This window comes from Heterodontus francisci, chromosome 41 (genome assembly GCF_036365525.1).
Source record: "Heterodontus francisci isolate sHetFra1 chromosome 41, sHetFra1.hap1, whole genome shotgun sequence".
NCBI classification, from domain to species: Eukaryota; Metazoa; Chordata; class Chondrichthyes; order Heterodontiformes; family Heterodontidae; genus Heterodontus; species Heterodontus francisci.
Window position 1 is genome coordinate 10,843,610 of NC_090411.1, and position 25,364 is coordinate 10,868,973.

Consider the following 25,364-nt stretch of genomic DNA (forward strand, 5'->3'; position numbering starts at 1 on the left):
GAGCGGCTCCGCTGTGAGGATCGACAGTGGAGCCCGGTCCCCTTTCTCCTTGAACGCCTTCAGGAACTTGATGCATCCCGCCACGTTCCGGAACGTCACGTCGAAGTATCCACTGCTGGGGAAATCCTGCAGGCAGAAGACATCCGTCGCTTGAAATCCGCAGCAATCGAAGAGAATTTTCTTGATGAAGAAGGTGCGATCGACCGGTGCATCTCCTTCCTTGTCTTTCACGACCACCCGAACGGTGTTGCGCACTCCCTGGCCCGAAGCTCGAAAATTGGTTATAGCCATTTCACTCAAAGCTTCCCCAGGATCAAAAGGCAATGATCATGGTCTCTTCTCAATCAAATAAGCACTGATAAGAACAGATACTACACTTGATCTTAGCCAAAAGGCCGAGAAGCGATGGCCGTAAAACTGCGTTTGCTGCACGCGTCAGGCCCGGCGTGCGGCCTCTACCTCAAAGTAGCCGCCGGGTGGGCGAGCCTAGGGCCAAAGAGGCGACGGCGGGCGGTCTTTGAGCCACAGCTCCTTTTGTTGCCGGGCCTTGCAAGCAGAAAGGAAAGCACGCGTGCATGCCACGCGCAGCCATTCCTTGCGCTTCTGCGCGAGGCATTGCGCAGGAAAAAAGACACGCGCGCACTGGGCAGCAAAGGGCAGCCTGCAACTGCGGGGCAATCCAACAGGGGGCAGCGTAGCGCCCACGGAAAACTGCAGCAAAGTCAGCCGAGCAGCAGCGCCGTCACTATTGCGAATTCTATTTTTCAGCAGGGGTGTCGCCCCCATGGAGGGGGGAAGCTGCACCGCTCCTGGAAACACTGCAATACCAGGTGGATGCATGGAGTGGACGGGGCAAGCCCCTGTTCCATCTCCCCGTCCCAAAAATCAATTTAATATTTGGTCCCCAGATAGGGGACGTATCAGATATTAAACTGATAAGAACAGATTTTTTTTTTTTTTTTTTCCCAAAATATACTTTATTCATAAAAATCTGTAAAAATTACATTGCAAACAGTTTCCAAACAGCACGAAAAAATACAAACATTGCAAAAGAGATCAGTTTCTTTCAATACTATCATGAGTTTCTTCACAACCCTTCCATTTCACTATTGTCATGCCAATTACAGTTTTACATTTACAGCAAATGAAAATATTAACGATACAGTTCGAGGTGTTTCCCATGGATCCAGCCCCTCAGTCCAGCTTGGTGGGGGAACCTTACACTGTGGTCTTTCCCCATTGAGCCTTTGCTGCGGCTGCCCCTAGCTTTAGTGCGTCCCTCAGCACGTAGTCCTGGACCTTGGAATGTGCCAGTCTGCAACATTCGGCGGTGGACAACTCTTTGCGCTGGAAGACCAGCAAGTTTCGGGCAGACCAAAGGGCGTCTTTCACCGAATTGATAGCCCTCCAGCAGCAGTTGATGTTTGTCTCGGTGTGCGTCCCTGGGAACAGCCCGTAGAGCACAGACTCCTGTGTTACAGAGCTGCTTGGGATGAACCTTGACAAAAACCACTGCATCTCTTTCCACACCTGCTTTGCAAAGGCACATTCCAGGAGGAGGTGGGCGACCGTCTCTTCCCCACCACAGCCAACGCGGGGGCACTGTGCGGAGGGGGCGAGACTTCGGGTGTGCATGAAGGATCTGACGGGGAGGGCCCTTCTCACCACCAGCCAAGCTACGTCTTGGTGCTTGTTTGAAAGTTCTGGTGATGAGGCATTCCGCCAAATGACTTTGACGGTCTGCTCGGGGAACCATCCGACAGGATCCACCGTTTCCTTTTCCCGTAGGGCCTTGAGGACATTCCGTGCAGACCACTGCCTGATGGACCGGTGGTCAAAGGTGTTTTTCCGCAGAAACTGCTCCACGAAGGATAGGTGGTACGGCGCCGCCCAACTGCACGGTGCGTTCCGCGGCAATGTGACCAGGCCCATCCTTCGCAACACCGGGGACAAATAGAACCTCAGCACGTAGTGACACTTGGAGTTTGCGTACTGGGGATCTACACATAGCTTGATGCAGCCGCACACGAAGGTGGTCATCAGGATGAGGGCCACGTTGGGTACATTTTTCCCGCCCATGTCCAGAGATTTGAACATCGTGTCCCTCCGGACCCGGTCCATTTTAGATCCCCAGACGAAGCGGAAAATGGCTCGGGTGACTGCCACGGCGCAGGAGTGGGGTATGGGCCAGACCTGCGCCACGTAGAGCAACAACGTGAGCGCCTCGCACCTGATGACCAGGTTCTTACCCACAATGGAGAGAGATCGCTGCCCCCACATGCCCAACTTTTGTCGTACCTTGGCTACTCGCTCCTCCCATGTTTTGGTGCACGCCCCGGCACTTCCGAACCATATCCCCAGCACCTTCAGGTAATCTGACCTGACGGTGAAGGGGACAAAGGATCGGTCGGCCCAGTTCCCAAAGAACATGGCCTCGCTCTTGCCGTGGTTAACTTTGGCTCCCGAGGCCAGTTCGAACTGGTCGCAGATGCTCATCAGTCTGCGCACGGACAGCGGATCCGAGCAGAAGACGGCGACGTCATCCATGTACAGGGAGGTTTTGACCTGAGTGCCTCCGCTGCCTGGGATTGTCACCCCTCTTATGCTCGCATCCTTCCTAATAGACTCAGCAAAGGGTTCAATACAGCAAACAAACAAGACCGGGGAAAGAGGACAGCCCTGTCTGACTCCAGATTTGATCGGGAAACTTTCAGATTCCCACCCGTTGATTGAGACTGCGCTACTGATGTTTGTGTAGAGCAGTTGGATCCAATTGCAGATTCCCTCCCCAAACCCCATTTTGGAAAGCACGTCCATCATGTAGGTGTGCGATATCCTGTCAAAAGCCTTCTCCTGGTCCAGGCTGATGAGGCAGGTGTCCACCCTCCTGTCCCGTACGTAGGCGATCGTATCCCTGAGTAGCGCGAGGCTATCAGAGATCTTCCTGCCGGGTACAGTACAGGTCTGATCGGGGTGAATCACCAGCTCCAGAGCAGACTTGACTCGACTGGCTATGACTTTGGACAGAATCTTGTAATCAACATTAAGCAGTGAGATGGGCCGCCAATTTCTGATTTCTACCCTCTCCCCCTTCTGCTTGTAAATGAGGGTGATGATGCCTTTTCTCATGGATTCTGACATGCTACCGGCCAGGAGCATACTCTCGTATACTTCCAGCAGGTCCGGGCCGACCCAGTCCCACAGGGCCGAGTACAACTCGACCGGTAAGCCGTCGCTCCCGGGAGTTTTACTCGCCTCGAAAGACTCGACGGCCTTTGTCAGCTCGTCCAGAGTTAGCGGCTTGTCCAGTCCCTCCCTCCTGCTGTCATCTAAGACCTCTGTGATAGATGACAGGAAGGACTGGGAGGCTCTGCTGTCTGTGGGCTTCGCGTCATACAGCCCAGCATAAAAGGATTTGCTGATCCTTAGTATGTCGGACTGCGAAGACGTTACCGAGCCATCTTCTTCCTTCAGGCTGCTGATAACAGAGCTCTCTCTGTGTACCTTTTGGAAGAAGTAACGCGAGCACGTCTCATCCTGCTCGATGGAGCGGACTCTGGACCGGAAGATGATCTTGGAGGCCTCCTTGGCAAAGAGCGAGGCCTGCTGGCTCTTCACCTCTTGGAGGTCCTCCTTGACCTCGACCCCCATTGACTGCAACCGGAGTAGATTTTGCATAATTTTCTGGAGTCGGGACAGTTCCCTCTGTCTCTCTCTCGCCTTCTGAACACCTTTGTGGACGAAGAACCTCTTGATGTTCTCCTTAATCGCTTCCCACCAGTGAACTGGAGACTCAAAGAGGGGTTTCACGGTCCTCCAACCATTGTAATCCCTTTTGAGTTCCTCAACGTTCTCTGGGGTCAGCAGTGTCGCATTGAGCTTCCACGTCCCTCTGCCAACCCGCTGGTCGTCCTGTAAGTGACAGTCGGCCAGTAAGAGGCAGTGGTCGGAGAAGAACACCGGCTTGACGTCGGTGGATCCGACCGTGACAGCACGGGAAACAAACAGGAAGTCAATCCTGGAACGGGCAGACCCGTCCGATCTTGACCATGTGTATCTGCGCTGCGCTCCATCTGCAGGTTTGCTGAAGACGTCGTGCAGTTTGGCATCCTTAACTGTTTCTATGAGGAATCTGGACGTAGCGTCCAGTTTTCTGTCGTCACTGCCGGATCGTCCAGCCGCATCGATGATGCAGTTGAAGTCACCGCCTAGGATGACCGGCCTGGACGTCGCCAGCAGCAGTGGGAGCTGCTGGAAGACGGTCAGCCGCTCGCTGCGTTGTACCGGGGCGTACACGTTGATCAACCGGAGCGGAGCGTTGTTGTACATCACGTCTGCTACGAGGAGGCGGCCGCCCACCACCTCCTTAACTTCGGAGATGGTGAAGTTACCTCCCCGCAGCAGAATACCCAGGCCGGAGGAACGGCAGTCATTACCCCCCGACCAGATCGATGGCCCGTGGGACCACCATCGCGACCACTGCCTGTAGGTGCTGAGGTGTGGTATTCCACACTCCTGCAGAAACAGTAGGTCAGCTTTGACCTTGGCAAGGTAATCCAAGGTTGAAACACATCGCGTAGTCGATTTAATGCTACGCACATTAATGGAAGCAATTCTTACACCCATTTTTTACTAAAAATTAGTTGTTGCTTCCCATACCATTTGTCCTCGCTAGTCCCAGTCCTTCCCCTTCGGGATGTTCCTGCATACCCATCGTATGCGCAAGCAGTTTCACGTTGGTTGGGCTCAGAAACCCCTCCTGATTTTTCCTGCAGGGTTTGTGCCGCTCGGGTGACATCGGGGGGGTCTTGTAGGCAGAGAGGATTGGGTTGTCCTCAGCTGCTTCCATCTGTTCCTCCTCGAAAACATCACAGCTCCCGGTCTCCCGGAGCTCAGGTGCGCCAGACGTGTCTTTGCTCCCGGTGTCCCGGAGCTGAGATGCGTTGGCCACGTCGTTACGTGTGGGGAATTGGGGTTGGGGCACGCCGGGCCCATCACAGCTTCCAGTGCCCGGGGGCTGGGATGCTTGATCATCCATCTCGGAGTTCTGCCGCCTCTTTTGAAGGGGCTGTCGTTCCAGCATTTCCCCGTCCAGTGAAGAGGAGTTGTTGCAGTCTGATTCAGAAGAGAGCCTCCTCTTGCCACTGGTTTGGGTGGTGGCTTTGGGATGTTTTTTCTTTGTGGTTTTCCTCTGGACCACTTGCCACTGACCTGTTTGTCCATCTGCTGCCTCCTCCTCCATTGATTCTGTCTGTGGAGGAGGGGTTTCCGGGCGCTGGGTAGGTGCTGGGTCGTTGGTTTCAGCCGCCTCCCCTTCCTTCTCAGGTTGAAGTTCCTCACTGCGGAGAAGGTTGCTGGTCTCCTTTCGAACAGCGGACCCCTTCGTCGAACCTTCGCCCGGCCATTCCTTGGACCTTGCCGCCTGAGCATAGCTGAGACAACGTTTGGGGCAGGTCTTGTAGAGATGGCCTGCCGCACCGCACAAGTTGCAACACTTAGTCTGCTTACAGTCCTTGGTCTGATGGCCTTCCTCCTTGCAGTTCTTGCAAACAACCGTGCTGCAGTTGGCTGCCATGTGATCAGATTTGCCACAGGTGCGACAAACTCTGGGCTGCCCAGCATAGACCAAGAAGCCTCGACTTCCCCCGATAGCGAAGCTGGAGGGAGGGTGGATGATGGCTCCACTGGGATCTACCTTCAAGGTCACCTTGACCTGCCGCTTGCTGGTCCAGATCCCAAAGGGGTCCTTGACATCAGTGCTGCTGCCAGCCACCTCGACGTACCTGGCGAGAAAGGTGAGTACATCCACCACCGGAACATGGGGGTTGTAGAGGTGAATCGTCACCACCCGGTCCCGTTGTGACGGAAGCGTGAAGAGCGGCTCCGCTGTGAGGATCGACAGTGGAGCCCGGTCCCCTTTCTCCTTGAACGCCTTCAGGAACTTGATGCATCCCGCCACGTTCCGGAACGTCACGTCGAAGTATCCACTGCTGGGGAAATCCTGCAGGCAGAAGACGTCCGTCGATTGAAATCCGCAGCAATCGAAGAGAATTTTCTTGATGAAGAAGGTGCGATCGACCGGTGCATCTCCTTCCTTGTCCTTCACGACCACCCGAACGGTGTTGCGCACTCCCTGGCCCGAAGCTCGAAAATTGGTTATAGCCATTTTACTCAAAGCTTCCCCAGGATCAAAAGGCAATGATCATGGTCTCTTCTCAATCAAATAAGCACTGATAAGAACAGATACTACACTTGATCTTAGCCAAAAGGCCGAGAAGCGATGGCCGTAAAACTGCGTTTGCTGCGCGCGTCAGGCCCGGCGTGCGGCCTCTACGTCAAAGTAGCCGCCGGGCGGGCGAGCCTAGGGCGAAAGAGGCGACGGCGGGCGGTCTTTGAGCCAGAGCTCCTTTTGTTGCCGGGCCTTGCAAGCAGAAAGGAAAGCACGCGTGCACGCCACGCGCAGCCATTCCTTGCGCTTCTGCGCGAGGCATTGCTCAGGAAAAAAGACACGCGTGCGCTGGGCAGCAAAGGGCGGCCTGCAACTGCGGGGCAATCCAACAGGGGGCAGCGTAGCGCCCACGGAAAACTGCAGCAAAGTCAGCCGAGCAGCAGTGCCGTTACTATTGCGAATTCTATTTTTCAGCAGGGGTCTCGCCCCCATGGAGGGGAGAAGCTGCACCGCTCCTGGAAACACTGCAATACCAGGTGGATGCATGGAGTGGACGGGGCAAGCCCCTGTTCCATCTCCCTGTCCCAAAAATCAATTTAATATTTGGTCCCCAGATAGGGGACGTATCAGATATTAAACTGATAAGAACAGATACTACACTTGATCTTAGCCAAAAGGCCGAGAAGCGATGGCCGTAAAACTGCGTTTGCTGTGCGCGTCAGGCCCGGCATGCGGCCTCTACCTCAAAGTAGCCGCCGGGAGGGCGAGCCTAGGGCGAAAGAGGCGACGGCGGGCGGTCTTTGAGCCAGAGCTCCTTTTGTTGCCGGGCCTTGCAAGCAGAAAGGAAAGCACGCGTGCATGCCACGCGCAGCCATTCCTTGCGCTTCTGCGCGAGGCATTGCGCAGGAAAAAAGACACGCGCGCGCTGGGCAGCAAAGGGCGGCCTGCAACTGCGGGGCAATCCAACAGGGGGCAGCGTAGCGCCCACGGAAAACTGCTGCAAAGTCAGCCGAGCAGCAGCGCCGTCACTCTTGCGAATTCTTTTCTTCAGCAGGGGTCTCGCCCCCATGGAGGGGGGAAGCTGCACCGCTCCTGGAAACACTACAATACCAGGTGGATGCATGGAGTGGACGGGGCAAGCCCCTGTTCCATCTCCCTGTCCCAAAAATCAATTTAATATTTGGTCCCCAGATAGGGGACGTATCAGATATTAAACTGATAAGAACAGATACTACACTTGATCTTAGCCAAAAGGCCGAGAAGCGATGGCCGTAAAACTGCGTTTGCTGCGCGCGTCAGGCCCGGCATGCGGCCTCTACCTCAAAGTAGCCGCCGGGAGGGCGAGCCTAGGGCGAAAGAGGCGACGGCGGGCGGTCTTTGAGCCAGAGCTCCTTTTGTTGCCGGGCCTTGCAAGCAGAAAGGAAAGCACGCGTGCATGCCACGCGCAGCCATTCCTTGCGCTTCTGCGCGATGCATTGCGCAGGAAAAAAGACACGCGCGCGCTGGGCAGCAAAGGGCGGCCTGCAACTGCGGGGCAATCCAACAGGGGGCAGCGTAGCGCCCACGGAAAACTGCTGCAAAGTCAGCCGAGCAGCAGCGCCGTCACTATTGCGAATTCTTTTCTTCAGCAGGGGTCTCGCCCCCATGGAGGGGGGAAGCTACACCGCTCCTGGAAACACTACAATACCAGGTGGATGCATGGAGTGGACGGGGCAAGCCCCTGTTCCATCTCCCTGTCCCAAAAATCAATTTAATATTTGGTCCCCAGATAGGGGACGTATCAGATATTAAACTGATAAGAACAGATACTTTTTTTTTATTTCCAAAATATACTTTATTCATAAAAATCTGTAAAAATTACATTGCCAAACAGTTTCCAAACAGCACCAAAAAATACAAACATTGCAAAAGAGATCAGTTTCCTTCAATACTGTCATGAGTTTCTTCCCAACCCTTCCGTTTCACAATTGTCATGTCAATTACAGTTTTACATTTACAGCAATTGAGAATATTAACGATACAGTTCGAGGGGTTTCCCATGGATCCAGCCCCTCAGTCCAGCTTGGTGGGGGAACCTTACACTGTGGTCTTTCCCCATTGAGCCTTTGCTGCGGCTGCCCCAAGCTTTAGTGCGTCCCTCAGCACGTAGTCCTGGACCTTGGAATGTGCCAGTCTGCAACATTCGGCGGTGGACAACTCTTTGCGCTGGAAGACCAGCAAGTTCCGGGCAGACCAAAGGGCGTCTTTCACCGAATTGATAGTCCTCCAGCAGCAGTTGATGTTTGTCTCGGTGTGCGTCCCTGGGAACAGCCCGTAGAGCACAGACTCCTGTGTTACAGAGCTGCTTGGGATGAACCTTGACAAAAACCACTGCATCTCTTTCCACACCTGCTTTGCAAAGGCACATTCCAGGAGGAGGTGGGCGACCGTCTCTTCCCCACCACAGCCAACGCAGGGGCACTGTGCGGAGGGGGCGAGACTTCGGGTGTGCATGAAGGATCTGACGGGGAGGGCCCTTCTCACCACCAGCCAAGCTACGTCTTGGTGCTTGTTTGAAAGTTCTGGTGATGAGGCATTCCGCCAAATGACTTTGACGGTCTGCTCGGGGAACCATCCGACAGGATCCACCGTTTCCTTTTCCCGTAGGGCCTTGAGGACATTCCGTGCAGACCACTGCCTGATGGACCGGTGGTCAAAGGTGTTTTTCCGCAGAAACTGCTCCACGAAGGATAGGTGGTACGGCGCCGCCCAACTGCACGGAGCGTTCCGCGGCAATGTGACCAGGCCCATCCTTCGCAACACCGGGGACAGATAGAACCTCAGCACGTAGTGACACTTGGAGTTTGCGTACTGGGGATCTACACATAGCTTGATGCAGCCGCACACGAAGGTGGTCATCAGGATGAGGGCCACGTTGGGTACATTTTTCCCGCCCATGTCCAGAGATTTGAACATCGTGTCCCTCCGGACCCGGTCCATTTTAGATCCCCAGACGAAGCGGAAAATGGCTCGGGTGACTGCCACGGCGCAGGAGTGGGGTATGGGCCAGACCTGCGCCACGTAGAGCAACAACGTGAGCGCCTCGCACCTGATGACCAGGTTCTTACCCACAATGGAGAGAGATCGCTGCCCCCACATGTCCAACTTTTGTCGTACCTTGGCTACTCGCTCCTCCCATGTTTTGGTGCACGCCCCGGCCCTTCCGAACCATATCCCCAGCACCTTCAGGTAATCTGACCTGACGGTGAAGGGGACAAAGGATCGTTCAGCCCAGTTCCCAAAGAACATGGCCTCGCTCTTGCCGTGGTTAACTTTGGCTCCCGAGGCCAGTTCGAACTGGTCGCAGATGCTCATCAGTCTGCGCACGGACAGCGGATCCGAGCAGAAGACGGCGACGTCATCCATGTACAGGGAGGTTTTGACCTGAGTGCCTCCGCTGCCTGGGATTGTCACCCCTCTTATGCTCGCATCCTTCCTAATAGACTCAGCAAAGGGTTCAATACAGCAAACAAACAAGACCGGGGAAAGAGGACAGCCCTGTCTGACTCCAGATTTGATCGGGAAACTTTCAGATTCCCACCCGTTGATTGAGACTGCGCTACTGATGTTTGTGTAGAGCAGTTGGATCCAATTGCAGATTCCCTCCCCAAACCCCATTTTGGAAAGCACGTCCATCATGTAGGTGTGCGATATCCTGTCAAAAGCCTTCTCCTGGTCCAGGCTGATGAGGCAGGTGTCCACCCTCCTGTCCCGTACGTAGGCGATCGTATCCCTGAGTAGCGCGAGGCTATCAGAGATCTTCCTGCCGGGTACAGTACAGGTCTGATCGGGGTGAATCACCAGCTCCAGAGCAGACTTGACTCGACTGGCTATGACTTTGGACAGAATCTTGTAATCAACATTAAGCAGTGAGATGGGCCGCCAATTTCTGATTTCTACCCTCTCCCCCTTCTGCTTGTAAATGAGGGTGATGATGCCTTTTCTCATGGATTCTGACATGCTACCGGCCAGGAGCATACTCTCGTATACTTCCAGCAGGTCCGGGCCGACCCAGTCCCACAGGGCCGAGTACAACTCGACCGGTAAGCCGTCGCTCCCGGGAGTTTTACTCGCCTCGAAAGACTCGACGGCCTTTGTCAGCTCGTCCAGAGTTAGCGGCTTGTCCAGTCCCTCCCTCCTGCTGTCATCTAAGACCTCTGTGATAGATGACAGGAAGGACTGGGAGGCTCTGCTGTCTGTGGGCTTCGCGTCATACAGCCCAGCATAAAAGGATTTGCTGATCCTTAGTATGTCGGACTGCGAAGACGTTACCGAGCCATCTTCTTCCTTCAGGCTGCTGATAACAGAGCTCTCTCTGTGTACCTTTTGGAAGAAGTAACGCGAGCACGTCTCATCCTGCTCGATGGAGCGGACTCTGGACCGGAAGATGATCTTGGAGGCCTCCTTGGCAAAGAGCGAGGCCTGCTGGCTCTTCACCTCTTGGAGGTCCTCCTTGACCTCGACCCCCATTGACTGCAACCGGAGTAGATTTTGCATAATTTTCTGGAGTCGGGACAGTTCCCTCTGTCTCTCTCTCGCCTTCTGAACACCTTTGTGGATGAAGAACCTCTTGATGTTCTCCTTTATCGCTTCCCACCAGTGAACTGGAGACTCAAAGAGGGGTTTCACGGTCCTCCAACCATTGTAATCCCTTTTGAGTTCCTCAACGTTCTCTGGGGTCAGCAGTGTCGCATTGAGCTTCCACGTCCCTCTGCCAACCCGCTGGTCGTCCTGTAAGTGACAGTCGGCCAGTAAGAGGCAGTGGTCGGAGAAGAACACCGGCTTGACGTCGGTGGATCCGACCGTGACAGCACGGGAAACAAACAGGAAGTCAATCCTGGAACGGGCAGACCCGTCCGATCTTGACCATGTGTATCTGCGCTGCGCTCCGTCTGCAGGTTTGCTGAAGACGTCGTGCAGTTTGGCATCCTTAACTGTTTCTATGAGGAATCTGGACGTAGCGTCCAGTTTGCTGTCGTCACTGCCGGATCGTCCAGCCGCATCGATGATGCAGTTGAAGTCACCGCCTAGGATGACCGGCCTGGACGTCGCCAGCAGCAGTGGGAGCTGCTGGAAGACGGTCAGCCGCTCGCTGCGTTGTACCGGGGCGTACACGTTGATCAACCGGAGCGGAGCGTTGTTGTACATCACGTCTGCTACGAGGAGGCGGCCGCCCACCACCTCCTTAACTTCGGAGATGGTGAAGTTACCTCCCCGCAGCAGAATACCCAGGCCGGAGGAACGGCAGTCATTACCCCCCGACCAGATCGATGGCCCGTGGGACCACCATCGCGACCACTGCCTGTAGGTGCTGAGGTGTGGTATTCCACACTCCTGCAGAAACAGTAGGTCAGCTTTGACCTTGGCAAGGTAATCCAAGGTTGAAACACATCGCGTAGTCGATTTAATGCTACGCACATTAATGGAAGCAATTCTTACACCCATTTTTTACTAAAAATTAGTTGTTGCTTCCCATACCATTTGTCCTCGCTAGTCCCAGTCCTTCCCCTTCGGGATGTTCCTGCATACCCATCGTATGCGCAAGCAGTTTCACGTTGGTTGGGCTCAGAAACCCCTCCTGATTTTTCCTGCAGGGTTTGTGCCGCTCGGGTGACATCGGGGGGGTCTTGTAGGCAGAGAGGATTGGGTTGTCCTCAGCTGCTTCCATCTGTTCCTCCTCGAAAACATCACAGCTCCCGGTCTCCCGGAGCTCAGGTGCGCCAGACGTGTCTTTGCTCCCGGTGTCCCGGAGCTGAGATGCGTTGGCCACGTCGTTACGTGTGGGGAATTGGGGTTGGGGCACGCCGGACCCATCACAGCTTCCAGTGCCCGGGGGCTGGGATGCTTGATCATCCATCTCGGAGTTCTGCCGCCTCTTTTGAAGGGGCTGTCGTTCCAGCATTTCCCCGTCCAGTGAAGAGGAGTTGTTGCAGTCTGATTCAGATGAAAGCCTCCTCTTGCCACTGGTTTGGGTGGTGGCTTTGGGATGTTTTTTCTTTGTGGTTTTCCTCTGGACCACTTGCCACTGACCTGTTTGTCCATCTGCTGCCTCCTCCTCCATTGATTCTGTCTGTGGAGGAGGGGTTTCCGGGCGCTGGGTAGGTGCTGGGTCGTTGGTTTCAGCCGCCTCCCCTTCCTTCTCAGGTTGAAGTTCCTCACTGCGGAGAAGGTTGCTGGTCTCCTTTCGAACAGCGGACGCCTTCGTCGAACCTTCGCCCGGCCATTCCTTGGACCTTGCCGCCTGAGCATAGCTGAGACAACGTTTGGGGCAGGTCTTGTAGAGATGGCCTGCCGCACCGCACAAGTTGCAACACTTAGTCTGCTTACAGTCCTTGGTCTGATGGCCTTCCTCCTTGCAGTTCTTGCAAACAACCGTGCTGCAGTTGGCTGCCATGTGACCAGATTTGCCACAGGTGCGACAAACTCTGGGCTGCCCAGCGTAGACCAAGAAGCCTCGACTTCCCCCGATAGCGAAGCTGGAGGGAGGGTGGATGATGGCTCCACTGGGATCTACCTTCAAGGTCACCTTGACCTGCCGCTTGCTGGTCCAGATCCCAAAGGGGTCCTTGACATCAGTGCTGCTGCCGGCCACCTCGACGTACCTGGCGAGAAAGGTGAGTACATCCACCACCGGAACATGGGGGTTGTAGAGGTGAATCGTCACCACCCGGTCCCGTTGTGACGGAAGCGTGAAGAGCGGCTCCGCTGTGAGGATCGACAGTGGAGCCCGGTCCCCTTTCTCCTTGAACGCCTTCAGGAACTTGATGCATCCCGCCACGTTCCGGAACGTCACGTCGAAGTATCCACTGCTGGGGAAATCCTGCAGGCAGAAAACATCCGTCGCTTGAAATCCGCAGCAATCGAAGAGAATTTTCTTGATGAAGAAGGTGCGATCGACCGGTGCATCTCCTTCCTTGTCCTTCACGACCACCCGAACGGTGTTGCGCACTCCCTGGCCCGAAGCTCGAAAATTGGTTATAGCCATTTCACTCAAAGCTTCCCCAGGATCAAAAGGCAATGATCATGGTCTCTTCTCAATCAAATAAGCACTGATAAGAACAGATACTACACTTGATCTTAGCCAAAAGGCCGAGAAGCGATGGCCGTAAAACTGCGTTTGCTGCGCGTGTCATGCCCGGCGTGCGGCCTCTACCTCAAAGTAGCCGCCGGGTGGGCGAGCCGAGGGCGAAAGAGGCAACGGCGGGCGGTCTTTGAGCCAGAGCTCCTTTTGTTGCCGGGCCTTGCAAGCAGAAAGGAAAGCACGCGTGCATGCCACGCGCAGCCATTCCTTGCGCTTCTGCGCGAGGCATTACGCAGGAAAAAAGACATGCGCGCGCTGGGCAGCAAAGGGCGGCCTGCAACTGCAGGGGCAATCCAACAGGGGGCAGCGTAGCGCCCACGGAAAACTGCAGCAAAGTCAGCCGAGCAGCAGCGCCGTCACTATTGCGAATTCTATTTTTCAGCAGGGGTCTCGCCCCCATGGAGGGGGGAAGCTGCACCGCTCCTGGAAACACTGCAATACCAGGTGGATGCATGGAGTGGACGGGGCAAGCCCCTGTTCCATCTCCCTGTCCCAAAAATCAATTTAATATTTGGTCCCCAGATAGGGGACGTATCAGATATTAAACTGATTTTTTTTTCCAAAATATACTTTATTCATAAAAATCTGTAAAAATTACATTGCCAAACAGTTTCCAAACAGCACGAAAAAATACAAACATTGCAAGGGAGATCAGTTTCCTTCAATACTATCATGAGTTTCTTCCCAACCCTTCCGTTTCTCAATTGTCATGTCAATTACAGTTTTACATTTACAGCAATTCAGAATATTAACGATACAGTTCGAGGGGTTTCCCATGGATCCAGCCCCTCAGTCTAGCTTGGTGGGGGAACCTTACACTGTGGTCTTTCCCCATTGAGCCTTTGCTGCGGCTGCCCCAAGCTTTAGTGCGTCCCTCAGCACGTAGTCCTGGACCTTGGAATGTGCCAGTCTGCAACATTCGGTGGTGGACAACTCTTTGCGCTGGAAGACCAGCAAGTTTCGGGCAGACCAAAGGGCGTCTTTCACCGAATTGATAGTCCTCCAGCAGCAGTTGATGTTTGTCTCGGTGTGCGTCCCTGGGAACAGCCCGTAGAGCACAGACTCCTGTGTTACAGAGCTGCTTGGGATGAACCTTGACAAAAACCACTGCATCTCTTTCCACACCTGCTTTGCAAAGGCACATTCCAGGAGGAGGTGGGCGACCGTCTCTTCCCCACCACAGCCAACGCGGGGGCACTGTGCGGAGGGTGCGAGACTTCGGGTGTGCATGAAGGATCTGACGGGGAGGGCCCTTCTCACCACCAGCCAAGCTACGTCTTGGTGCTTGTTTGAAAGTTCTGGTGATGAGGCATTCCGCCAAATGACTTTGACGGTCTGCTCGGGGAACCATCCGACAGGATCCACCGTTTCCTTTTCCCGTAGGGCCTTGAGGACATTCCGTGCAGACCACTGCCTGATGGACCGGTGGTCAAAGGTGTTTTTCCGCAGAAACTGCTCCACGAAGGATAGGTGGTACGGCGCCGCCCAACTGCACGGAGCGTTCCGCGGCAATGTGACCAGGCCCATCCTTCGCAACACCGGGGACAGATAGAACCTCAGCACGTAGTGACACTTGGAGTTTGCGTACTGGGGATCTACACATAGCTTGATGCAGCCGCACACGAAGGTGGTCATCAGGATGAGGGCCACGTTGGGTACATTTTTCCCGCCCATGTCCAGAGATTTGAACATAGTGTCCCTCCGGACCCGGTCCATTTTAGATCCCCAGACGAAGCGGAAAATGGCTCGGGTGACTGCCACGGCGCAGGAGTGGGGTATGGGCCAGACCTGCGCCACGTAGAGCAACAACGTGAGCGCCTCGCACCTGATGACCAGGTTCTTACCCACAATGGAGAGAGATCGCTGCCCCCACATGCCCAACTTTTGTCGTACCTTGGCTACTCGCTCCTCCCATGTTTTGGTGCACGCCCCGGCCCTTCCGAACCATATCCCCAGCACCTTCAGGTAATCTGACCTGACGGTGAAGGGGACAAAGGATCGGTCAGCCCAGTTCCCAAAGAATATGGCCTCGCTCTTGCCGTGGTTAACTTTGGCTCCCGAGGCCAGTTCGAACTGGTCGCAGATGCTCATCAGTCTGCGCACGGACAGCGGATCCGAGCAGAAGACGGCGACGTCATCCATGTACAGGGAGGTTTTGACCTGAGTGCCTCCGCTGCCTGGGATTGTCACCCCTCTTATGCTCGCATCCTTCCTAATAGACTCAGCAAAGGGTTCAATACAGCAAACAAACAAGACCGGGGACAGAGGACAGCCCTGTCTGACTCCAGATTTGATCGGGAAACTTTCAGATTCCCACCCGTTGATTGAGACTGCGCTACTGATGTTTGTGTAGAGCAGTTGGATCCAATTGCAGATTCCCTCCCCAAACCCCATTTTGGAAAGCACGTCCATCATGTAGGTGTGCGATATCCTGTCAAAAGCCTTCTCCTGGTCCAGGCTGATGAGGCAGGTGTCCACCCTCCTGTCCCGTACGTAGGCGATCGTATCCCTGAGTAGCGCGAGGCTATCAGAGATCTTCCTGCCGGGTACAGTACAGGTCTGATCGGGGTGAATCACCAGCTCCAGAGCAGACTTGACTCGACTGGCTATGACTTTAGACAGAATCTTGTAATCAACATTAAGCAGTGAGATGGGCCGCCAATTTCTGATTTCTACCCTCTCCCCCTTCTGCTTGTAAATGAGGGTGATGATGCCTTTTCTCATGGTCTCTGACATGCTGCCGGCCAGGAGCATACTCTCGTATACTTCCAGCAGGTCCGGGCCGACCCAGTCCCACAGGGCCGAGTACAACTCGACCGGTAAGCCGTCGCTCCCGGGGGTTTTACTCGTCTCGAAAGACTCGACGGCCTTTGTCAGCTCGTCCAGAGTTAGCGGCTTGTCCAGTCTCTCCCTCCTGCTGTCATCTAGGACCTCTGTGATAGATGACAGGAAGGACTGGGAGGCTCTGCTGTCTGTGGGCTTCGCGTCATACAGCCCAGCATAAAAGGATTTGCTGATCCTTAGTATGTCGGACTGCGAAGACGTTACCGAGCCATCTTCTTCCTTCAGGCTGCTGATAACAGAGCTCTCTCTGTGTACCTTTTGGAAGAAGTAACGCGAGCACGTCTCATCCTGCTCGATGGAGCGGACTCTGTACCGGAAGATGATCTTGGAGGCCTCCTTGGCAAAGAGCGAGGCCTGCTGGCTCTTCACCTCTTGGAGGTCCTCCTTGACCTCGACCCCCATTGACTGCAACCGGAGTAGATTTTGCATAATTTTCTGGAGTCGGGACAGTTCCCTCTGTCTCTCTCTCGCCTTCTGAACACCTTTGTGGATGAAGAACCTCTTGATGTTCTCCTTAATCGCTTCCCACCAGTGAACTGGAGACTCAAAGAGGGGTTTCACGGTCCTCCAACCATTGTAATCCCTTTTGAGTTCCTCAACGTTCTCCGGGGTCAGCAGTGTCGCATTGAGCTTCCACGTCCCTCTGCCAACCCGCTGGTCGTCCTGTAAGTGACAGTCGGCCAGTAAGAGGCAGTGGTCGGAGAAGAACACCGGCTTGACGTCGGTGGATCCGACCGTGACAGCACGGGACACAAACAGGAAGTCAATCCTGGAACGGGCAGACCCGTCCGATCTTGACCATGTGTATCTGCGCTGCGCTCCGTCTGCAGGTTTGCTGAAGACGTCGTGCAGTTTGGCATCCTTAACTGTTTCTATGAGGAATCTGGACGTAGCGTCCAGTTTGCTGTCGTCACTGCCGGATCGTCCAGCCGCATCGATGATGCAGTTGAAGTCACCGCCTAGGATGACCGGCCTGGACGTCGCCAGCAGCAGTGGGAGCTGCTGGAAGACGGTCAGCCGCTCGCTGCGTTGAACCGGGGCGTACACGTTGATCAACCGGAGCGGAGCGTTGTTGTACATCACGTCTGCTACGAGGAGGCGGCCGCCCACCACCTCCTTAACTTCGGAGATGGTGAAGTTACCTCCCCGCAGCAGAATACCCAGGCCGGAGGAACGGCAGTCATTACCCCCCGACCAGATCGATGGCCCGTGGGACCACCATCGCGACCACTGCCTGTAGGTGCTGAGGTGTGGTATTCCACACTCCTGCAGAAACAGTAGGTCAGCTTTGACCTTGGCAAGGTAATCCAAGGTTGAAACACATCGCGTAGTCGATTTAATGCTACGCACATTAATGGAAGCAATTCTTACACCCATTTTTTACGAAAAAATTAGTTGTTGCTTCCCATACCATTTGTCCTCGCTAGTCCCAGTCCTTCCCCTTCGGGATGTTCCTGCATACCCATCGTGTGCGCAAGCAGTTTCACGTTGGTTGGGCTCAGAAACCCCTCCTGATTTTTCATGCAGGGTTTGTGCCGCTCGGGTGACATCGGGGGGGTCTTGTAGGCAGAGAGGATTGGGTTGTCCTCAGCTGCTTCCATCTGTTCCTCCTCGAAAACATCACAGCTCCCGGTCTCCCGGAGCTCAGGTGCGCCAGACGTGTCTTTGCTCCCGGTGTCGCAGAACTGAGATGCGTTGGCCACTTCGTTACGTGTGGGGCATTGGGGTTGGGGCACGCTGGGCCCATCACAGCTTCCAGTGCCCGGGGGCTGGGATGCTTTATCATCCATCTTGGAGTTCTGCCGCCTCTTTTGAAGGGGCTGTCGTTCCAGCATTTCCCCGTCCAGTGAAGAGGAGTTGTTGCAGTCTGATTCAGAAGAGAGCCTCCTCTTGCCACTGGTTTGGGTGGTGGCTTTGGGATGTTTTTTCTTTGTGGTTTTCCTCTGGACCACTTGCCACTGACCTGTTTGTCCATCTGCTGCCTCCTCCTCCATTGATTCTGTCTGTGGAGGAGGGGTTTCCGGGCGCTGGGTAGGTGCTGGGTCGTTGGTTTCAGCCGCCTCCCCTTCCTTCTCAGGTTGAAGTTCCTCACTGCGGAGAAGGTTGCTGGTCTCCTTTCGAACAGCGGACGCCTTCGTCGAACCTTCGCCCGGCCATTCCTTGGACCTTGCCGCCTGAGCATAGCTGAGACAACGTTTGGGGCAGGTCTTGTAGAGATGGCCTGCCGCACCGCACAAGTTGCAACACTTAGTCTGCTTACAGTCCTTGGTCTGATGGCCTTCCTCCTTGCAGTTCTTGCAAACAACCGTGCTGCAGTTGGCTGCCATGTGACCAGATTTGCCACAGGTGCGACAAACTCTGGGCTGCCCAGCGTAGACCAAGAAGCCTCGACTTCCCCCGATAGCGAAGCTGGAGGGAGGGTGGATGATGGCTCCACTGGGATCTACCTTCAAGGTCACCTTGACCTGCCGCTTGCTGGTCCAGATCCCAAAGGGGTCCTTGACATCAGTGCTGCTGCCGGCCACCTCGACGTACCTGGCGAGAAAGGTGAGTACATCCACCACCGGAACATGGGGGTTGTAGAGGTGAATCGTCACCACCCGGTCCCGTTGTGACGGAAGCGTGAAGAGCGGCTCCGCTGTGAGGATCGACAGTGGCGCCCGGTCCCCTTTCTCCTTGAATGCCTTCAGGAACTTGATGCATCCCGCCACGCTCCGGAACGTCACGTCGAAGTATCCACTGCTGGGGAAATCCTGCAGGCAGAAGACGTCCGTCGCATGAAATCCGCAACAATCGAAGAGAATTTTCTTGATGAAGAAGGTGCGATCGACCGGTGCATCTCCTTCCTTGTCCTTCACGACCACCCGAACGGTGTTGCGCACTCCCTGGCCCGAAGCTCGAAAATTGGTTATAGCCATTTTACTCAAAGCTTCCCCAGGATCAAAAGACAATGATCATGGTCTCTTCTCAATCAAATAAGCACTGATAAGAACAGATACTACACTTGATCTTAGCCAAAAGGCCGAGAAGCGATGGCCGTAAAACTGCGTTTGCTGCGCGCGTCAGGCCCGGCGTGCGGCCTCTACCTCAAAGTAGCCGCCGGGTGGGCGAGCCGAGGGCGAAAGAGGCGACGGCGGGCGGTCTTTGAGCCAGAGCTCCTTTTGTTGCCGGGCCTTGCAAGCAGAAAGGAAAGCACGGGTGCATGCCACGCGCAGCCATTCCTTGCGCTTCTGCGCGAGGCATTGCGCAGGAAAAAAAGACACGCGCGCGCTGGGCAGCAATGGGCGGCCTGCAACTGCAGGGCAATCCAACAGGGGGCAGCGTAGCGCCCACGGAAAACTGCAGCAAAGTCAGCCGAGCAGCAGCGCCGTCACTATTGCGAATTCTATTTTTCAGCAGGGGTCTCGCCCCCATGGAGGGGGGAAGCTGCACCGCTCCTGGAAACACTGCAATACCAGGTGGATGCATGGAGTGGACGGGGCAAGCCCCTGTTCCATCTCCCTGTCCCAAAAATCAATTTAATATTTGGTCCCCAGATAGGGGACGTATCAGATATTAAACTGATAAGAACAGATACTTTTTTTTTATTTCCAAAATATACTTTATTCATAAAAATCTGTAAAAATTACATTGCCAAACAGTTTCCAAACAGCACCAAAAAATACAAACATTGCAAGGGAGATCAGTTTCCTTCAATACTGTCATGAGTTTCTTCCCAACCCTTCCGTTTCACAATTGTCATGTCAATTACACTTTTACATTTACAGCAATTCAGAATATTAACGATACAGTTCGAGGGGTTTCCCATGGATCCAGCCCCTCAGTCTAGCTTGGTGGGGGAACCTTACACTGTGGTCTTTCCCCATTGAGCCTTTGCTGCGGCTGCCCCAAGCTTTAGTGCGTCCCTCAGCACGTAGTCCTGGACCTTGGAATGTGCCAGTCTGCAACATTCGGTGGTGGACAACTCTTTGCGCTGGAAGACCAGCAAGTTTCGGGCAGACCAAAGGGCGTCTTTCACCGAATTGATAGTCCTCCAGCAGCAGTTGATGTTTGTCTCGGTGTGCGTCCCTGGGAACAGCCCGTAGAGCACAGACTCCTGTGTTACAGAGCTGCTTGGGATGAACCTTGACAAAAACCACTGCATCGCTTTCCACACCTGCTTTGCAAAGGCACATTCCAGGAGGAGGTGGGCGACCGTCTCTTCCCCACCCCAGCCAACGCGGGGGCACTGTGCGGAGGGGGCGAGACTTCGGGTGTGCATGAAGGATCTGACGGGGAGGGCCCTTCTCACCACCAGCCAAGCTACGTCTTGGTGCTTGTTTGAAAGTTCTGGTGATGAGGCATTCCGCCAAATGACTTTGACGGTCTGCTCGGGGAACCATCCGACAGGATCCACCGTTTCCTTTTCCCGTAGGGCCTTGAGGACATTCCGTGCAGACCACTGCCTGATGGACCGGTGGTCAAAGGTGTTTTTCCGCAGAAACTGCTCCACGAAGGATAGGTGGTACGGCGCCGCCCAACTGCACGGAGCGTTCCGCGGCAATGTGACCAGGCCCATCCTTCGCAACACCGGGGACAGATAGAACCTCAGCACGTAGTGACACTTGGAGTTTGCGTACTGGGGATCTACACATAGCTTGATGCAGCCGCACACGAAGGTGGTCATCAGGATGAGGGCCACGTTGGGTACAATTTTTCCGCCCATGTCCAGAGATTTGAACATCGTGTCCCTCCGGACCCGGTCCATTTTAGATCCCCAGACGAAGCGGAAAATGGCTCGGGTGACTGCCACGGCGCAGGAGTGGGGTATGGGCCAGACCTGCGCCACGTAGAGCAACAACGTGAGCGCCTCGCACCTGATGACCAGGTTCTTACCCACAATGGAGAGAGATCGCTGCCCCCACATGCCCAACTTTTGTCGTACCTTGGCTACTCGCTCCTCCCATGTTTTGGTGCACGCCCCGGCACTTCCGAACCATTTCCCCAGCACCTTCAGGTAATCTGACCTGACGGTGAAGGGGACAAAGGATCGGTCAGCCCAGTTCCCAAAGAACATGGCCTCGCTCTTGCCGTGGTTAACTTTGGCTCCCGAGGCCAGTTCGAACTGGTCGCAGATGCTCACCATCTGCGCACGGACAGCGGATCCGAGCAGAAGACGGCGACGTCATCCATGTACAGGGAGGTTTTGACCTGAGTGCCTCCGCTGCCTGGGATTGTCACCCCTCTTATGCTCGCATCCTTCCTAATAGACTCAGCAAAGGGTTCAATACAGCAAACAAACAAGACCGGGGAAAGAGGACAGCCCTGTCTGACTCCAGATTTGATCGGGAAACTTTCAGATTCCCACCCGTTGATTGAGACTGCGCTACTGATGTTTGTGTAGAGCAGTTGGATCCAATTGCAGATTCCCTCCCCAAACCCCATTTTGGAAAGCACGTCCATCATGTAGGTGTGCGATATCCTGTCAAAAGCCTTCTCCTGGTCCAGGCTGATGAGGCAGGTGTCCACCCTCCTGTCCCGTACGTAGGCGATCGTATCCCTGAGTAGCGCGAGGTTATCAGAGATCTTCCTGCCGGGTACAGTACAGGTCTGATCGGGGTGAATCACCAGCACCAGAGCAGACTTGACTCGACTGGCTATGACTTTGGACAGAATCTTGTAATCAACATTGAGCAGTGAGATGGGCCGCCAATTTCTGATTTCTACCCTCTCCCCCTTCTGCTTGTAAATGAGGGTGATGATGCCTTTTCTCATGGATTCTGACATGCTGCCGGCCAGGAGCATACTCTCGTATACTTCCAGCAGGTCCGGGCCGACCCAGTCCCACAGGGCCGAGTACAACTCGACCGGTAAGCCGTCGCTCCCGGGAGTTTTACTCGCCTCGAAAGACTCGACGGCCTTTGTCAGCTCGTCCAGAGTTAGCGGCTTGTCCAGTCCCTCCCTCCTGCTGTCATCTAAGACCTCTGTGATAGATGACAGGAAGGACTGGGAGGCTCTGCTGTCTGTGGGCTTCGCGTCATACAGCCCAGCATAAAAGGATTTGCTGATCCTTAGTATGTCGGACTGCGAAGACGTTACCGAGCCATCTTCTTCCTTCAGGCTGCTGATAACAGAGCTCTCTCTGTGTACCTTTTGGAAGAAGTAACGCGAGCACGTCTCATCCTGCTCGATGGAGCGGACTCTGGACCGGAAGATGATCTTGGAGGCCTCCTTGGCAAAGAGCGAGGCCTGCTGGCTCTTCACCTCTTGGAGGTCCTCCTTGACCTCGACCCCCATTGACTGCAACCGGAGTAGATTTTGCATAATTTTCTGGAGTCGGGACAGTTCCCTCTGTCTCTCTCTCGCCTTCTGAACACCTTTGTGGATGAAGAACCTCTTGATGTTCTCCTTAATCGCTTCCCACCAGTGAGCTGGAGACTCAAAGAGGGGTTTCACGGTCCTCCAACCATTGTAATCCCTTTTGAGTTCCTCAACGTTCTCTGGGGTCAGCAGTGTCGCATTGAGCTTCCACGTCCCTCTGCCAACCCGCTGGTCGTCCTGTAAGTGACAGTCGGCCAGTAAGAGGCAGTGGTCGGAGAAGAACACCGGCTTGACGTCGGTGGATCCGACCGTGACAGCACGGGACACAAACAGGAAGTCAATCCTGGAACGGGCAGACCCGTCCGATCTTGACCATGTGTATCTGCGCTGCGCTCCGTCTGCAGGTTTGCTGAAGACGTCGTGCAGTTTGGCATCCTTAACTGTTTCTACTAGGAATCTGGACGTAGCGTCCAGTTTGCTGTCGTCACTGCCGGATCGTCCAGCCGCATCGATGATGCAGTTGAAGTCACCGCCTAGGATGACCGGCCTGGACGTCGCCAGCAGCAGTGGGAGCTGCTGGAAGACGGTCAGCCGCTCGCTGCGTTGTACCGGGGCGTACACGTTGATCAACCGGAGCGGAGCGTTGTTGTACATCACGTCTGCTACGAGGAGGCGGCCGCCCACCACCTCCTTAACTTCGGAGATGGTGAAGTTACCTCCCCGCAGCAGAATACCCAGGCCGGAGGAACGGCAGTCATTACCCCCCGACCAGATCGATGGCCCGTGGGACCACCATCGCGACCACTGCCTGTAGGTGCTGAGGTGTGGTATTCCACACTCCTGCAGAAACAGTAGGTCAGCTTTGACCTTGGCAAGGTAATCCAAGGTTGAAACACATCGCGTAGTCGATTTAATGCTACGCACATTAATGGAAGCAATTCTTACACCCATTTTTTACTAAAAATTAGTTGTTGCTTCCCATACCATTTGTCCTCGCTAGTCCCAATCCTTCCCCTTCGGGATGTTCCTGCATACCCATCGTATGCGCAAGCAGTTTCACGTTGGTTGGGCTCAGAAACCCCTCCTGATTTTTCCTGCAGGGTTTGTGCCGCTCGGGTGACATCGGGGGGGTCTTGTAGGCAGAGAGGATTGGGTTGTCCTCAGCTGCTTCCATCTGTTCCTCCTCGAAAACATCACAGCTCCCGGTCTCCCGGAGCTCAGGTGCGCCAGACGTGTCTTTGCTCCCGGTGTCCTGGAGCTGAGATGCGTTGGCCACGTCGTTACGTGTGGGGCATTGGGGTTGGGGCACGCTGGGCCCATCACAGCTTCCAGTGCCCGGGGGCTGGGATGCTTTATCATCCATCTCGGAGTTCTGCCGCCTCTTTTGAAGGGGCTGTCGTTCCAGCATTTCCCCGTCCAGTGAAGAGGAGTTGTTGCAGTCTGATTCAGAAGAGAGCCTCCTCTTGCCACTGGTTTGGGTGGTGGCTTTGGGATGTTTTTTCTTTGTGGTTCTCCTCTGGACCACTTGCCACTGACCTGTTTGTCCATCTGCTGCCTCCTCCTCCATTGATTCTGTCTGTGGGGGAGGGGTTTCCGGGCGCTGGGTAGGTGCTGGGTCGTTGGTTTCAGCCGCCTCCCCTTCCTTCTCAGGTTGAAGTTCCTCACTGCGGAGAAGGTTGCTGGTCTCCTTTCGAACAGCGGACGCCTTCGTCGAACCTTCGCCCGGACATTCCTTGGACCTTGCCGCCTGAGCATAGCTTTGACAACGTTTGGGACAGGTCTTGTAGAGATGGCCTGCCGCACCGCACAAGTTGCAACACTTAGTCTGCTTACAGTCCTTGGTCTGATGGCCTTCCTCCTTGCAGTTCTTGCAAACAACCGTGCTGCAGTTGGCTGCCATGTGACCAGATTTGCCACAGGTGCGACAAACTCTGGGCTGCCCAGCGTAGACCAAGAAGCCTCGACTTCCCCCGATAGCGAAGCTGGAGGGAGGGTGGATGATGGCTCCACTGGGATCTACCTTCAAGGTCACCTTGACCTGCCGCTTGCTGGTCCAGATCCCAAAGGGGTCCTTGACATCAGTGCTGCTGCCGGCCACCTCGACGTACCTGGCGAGAAAGGTGAGTACATCCACCACCGGAACATGGGGGTTGTAGAGGTGAATCGTCACCACCCGGTCCCGTTGTGACGGAAGCGTGAAGAGCGGGTCCGCTGTGAGGATCGACAGTGGCGCCCGGTCCCCTTTCTCCTTGAACGCCTTCAGGAACTTGATGCATCCCGCCACGTTCCAGAACGTCACGTCGAAGTATCCACTGCTGGGGAAATCCTGCAGGCAGAAGACGTCCGTCGCTTGAAATCCGCAGCAATCCAAGAGAATTTTCTTGATGAAGAAGGTGCGATCGACCGGTGCATCTCCTTCCTTGTCCTTCACGACCACCCGAACGGTGTTGCGCACTCCCTGGCCCGAAGCTCGAAAATTGGTTATAGCCATTTTACTCAAAGCTTCCCCAGGATCAAAAAGCAATGATCATGGTCTCTTCTCAATCAAATAAGCACTGATAAGAACAGATACTACACTTGATCTTAGCCAAAAGGCCGAGAAGCGATGGCCCTAAAACTGCGTTTGCTGCACGCATCAGGCCCGGCGTGCGGCCTCTACGTCAAAGTAGCCGCCGGGTGGGCGAGCCTCGGGCGAAAGAGGCGACGGCGGGCGGTCTTTGAGCCAGAGCTCCTTTTGTTGCCGGGCCTTGCAAGCAGAAAGGAAAGCACGCGTGCATGCCACGCGCAGCCATTCCTTGCGCTTCTGCGCGAGGCATTGCACAGGAATAAAGACAACCGCGCGCGCTGGGCAGCAAAGGGCGGCCTGCAACTGCGGGGCAATCCAACAGGGGGCAGCGTAGCGCCCACGGAAAACTGCAGCAAAGTCAGCCG

General features: G+C 55.0%; 2 non-coding genes and 9 pseudogenes across 2 annotated transcripts; all 11 read right to left on the bottom strand.

The window, feature by feature from the left end:
- Positions 1-298: 298 nt before the first annotated feature.
- On the bottom strand, positions 299-407 carry LOC137354668 (U2 spliceosomal RNA; annotated as a pseudogene).
- Positions 408-793: 386 nt separating this feature from the next.
- Positions 794-974, bottom strand: LOC137354294 (U2 spliceosomal RNA; annotated as a pseudogene).
- Positions 975-6,173: 5,199 nt separating this feature from the next.
- Positions 6,174-6,282, bottom strand: LOC137354656 (U2 spliceosomal RNA; annotated as a pseudogene).
- Positions 6,283-6,668: 386 nt separating this feature from the next.
- On the bottom strand, positions 6,669-6,859 carry LOC137354126 (U2 spliceosomal RNA). Its single transcript, XR_010970275.1, has one exon. It is a non-coding gene; the product is annotated as a U2 spliceosomal RNA (small nuclear RNA).
- A 386-nt stretch (positions 6,860-7,245) lies between these two features.
- Positions 7,246-7,436, bottom strand: LOC137353748 (U2 spliceosomal RNA). Its single transcript, XR_010969900.1, has one exon. It is a non-coding gene; the product is annotated as a U2 spliceosomal RNA (small nuclear RNA).
- Positions 7,437-7,822: 386 nt separating this feature from the next.
- On the bottom strand, positions 7,823-8,000 carry LOC137354245 (U2 spliceosomal RNA; annotated as a pseudogene).
- Positions 8,001-13,200: 5,200 nt separating this feature from the next.
- Positions 13,201-13,309, bottom strand: LOC137354627 (U2 spliceosomal RNA; annotated as a pseudogene).
- Positions 13,310-13,696: 387 nt separating this feature from the next.
- On the bottom strand, positions 13,697-13,857 carry LOC137354474 (U2 spliceosomal RNA; annotated as a pseudogene).
- A 5,201-nt stretch (positions 13,858-19,058) lies between these two features.
- Positions 19,059-19,167, bottom strand: LOC137354526 (U2 spliceosomal RNA; annotated as a pseudogene).
- A 387-nt stretch (positions 19,168-19,554) lies between these two features.
- On the bottom strand, positions 19,555-19,732 carry LOC137354174 (U2 spliceosomal RNA; annotated as a pseudogene).
- Positions 19,733-24,931: 5,199 nt separating this feature from the next.
- Positions 24,932-25,040, bottom strand: LOC137354565 (U2 spliceosomal RNA; annotated as a pseudogene).
- Between the last annotated feature and the right edge of the window lie 324 nt (positions 25,041-25,364).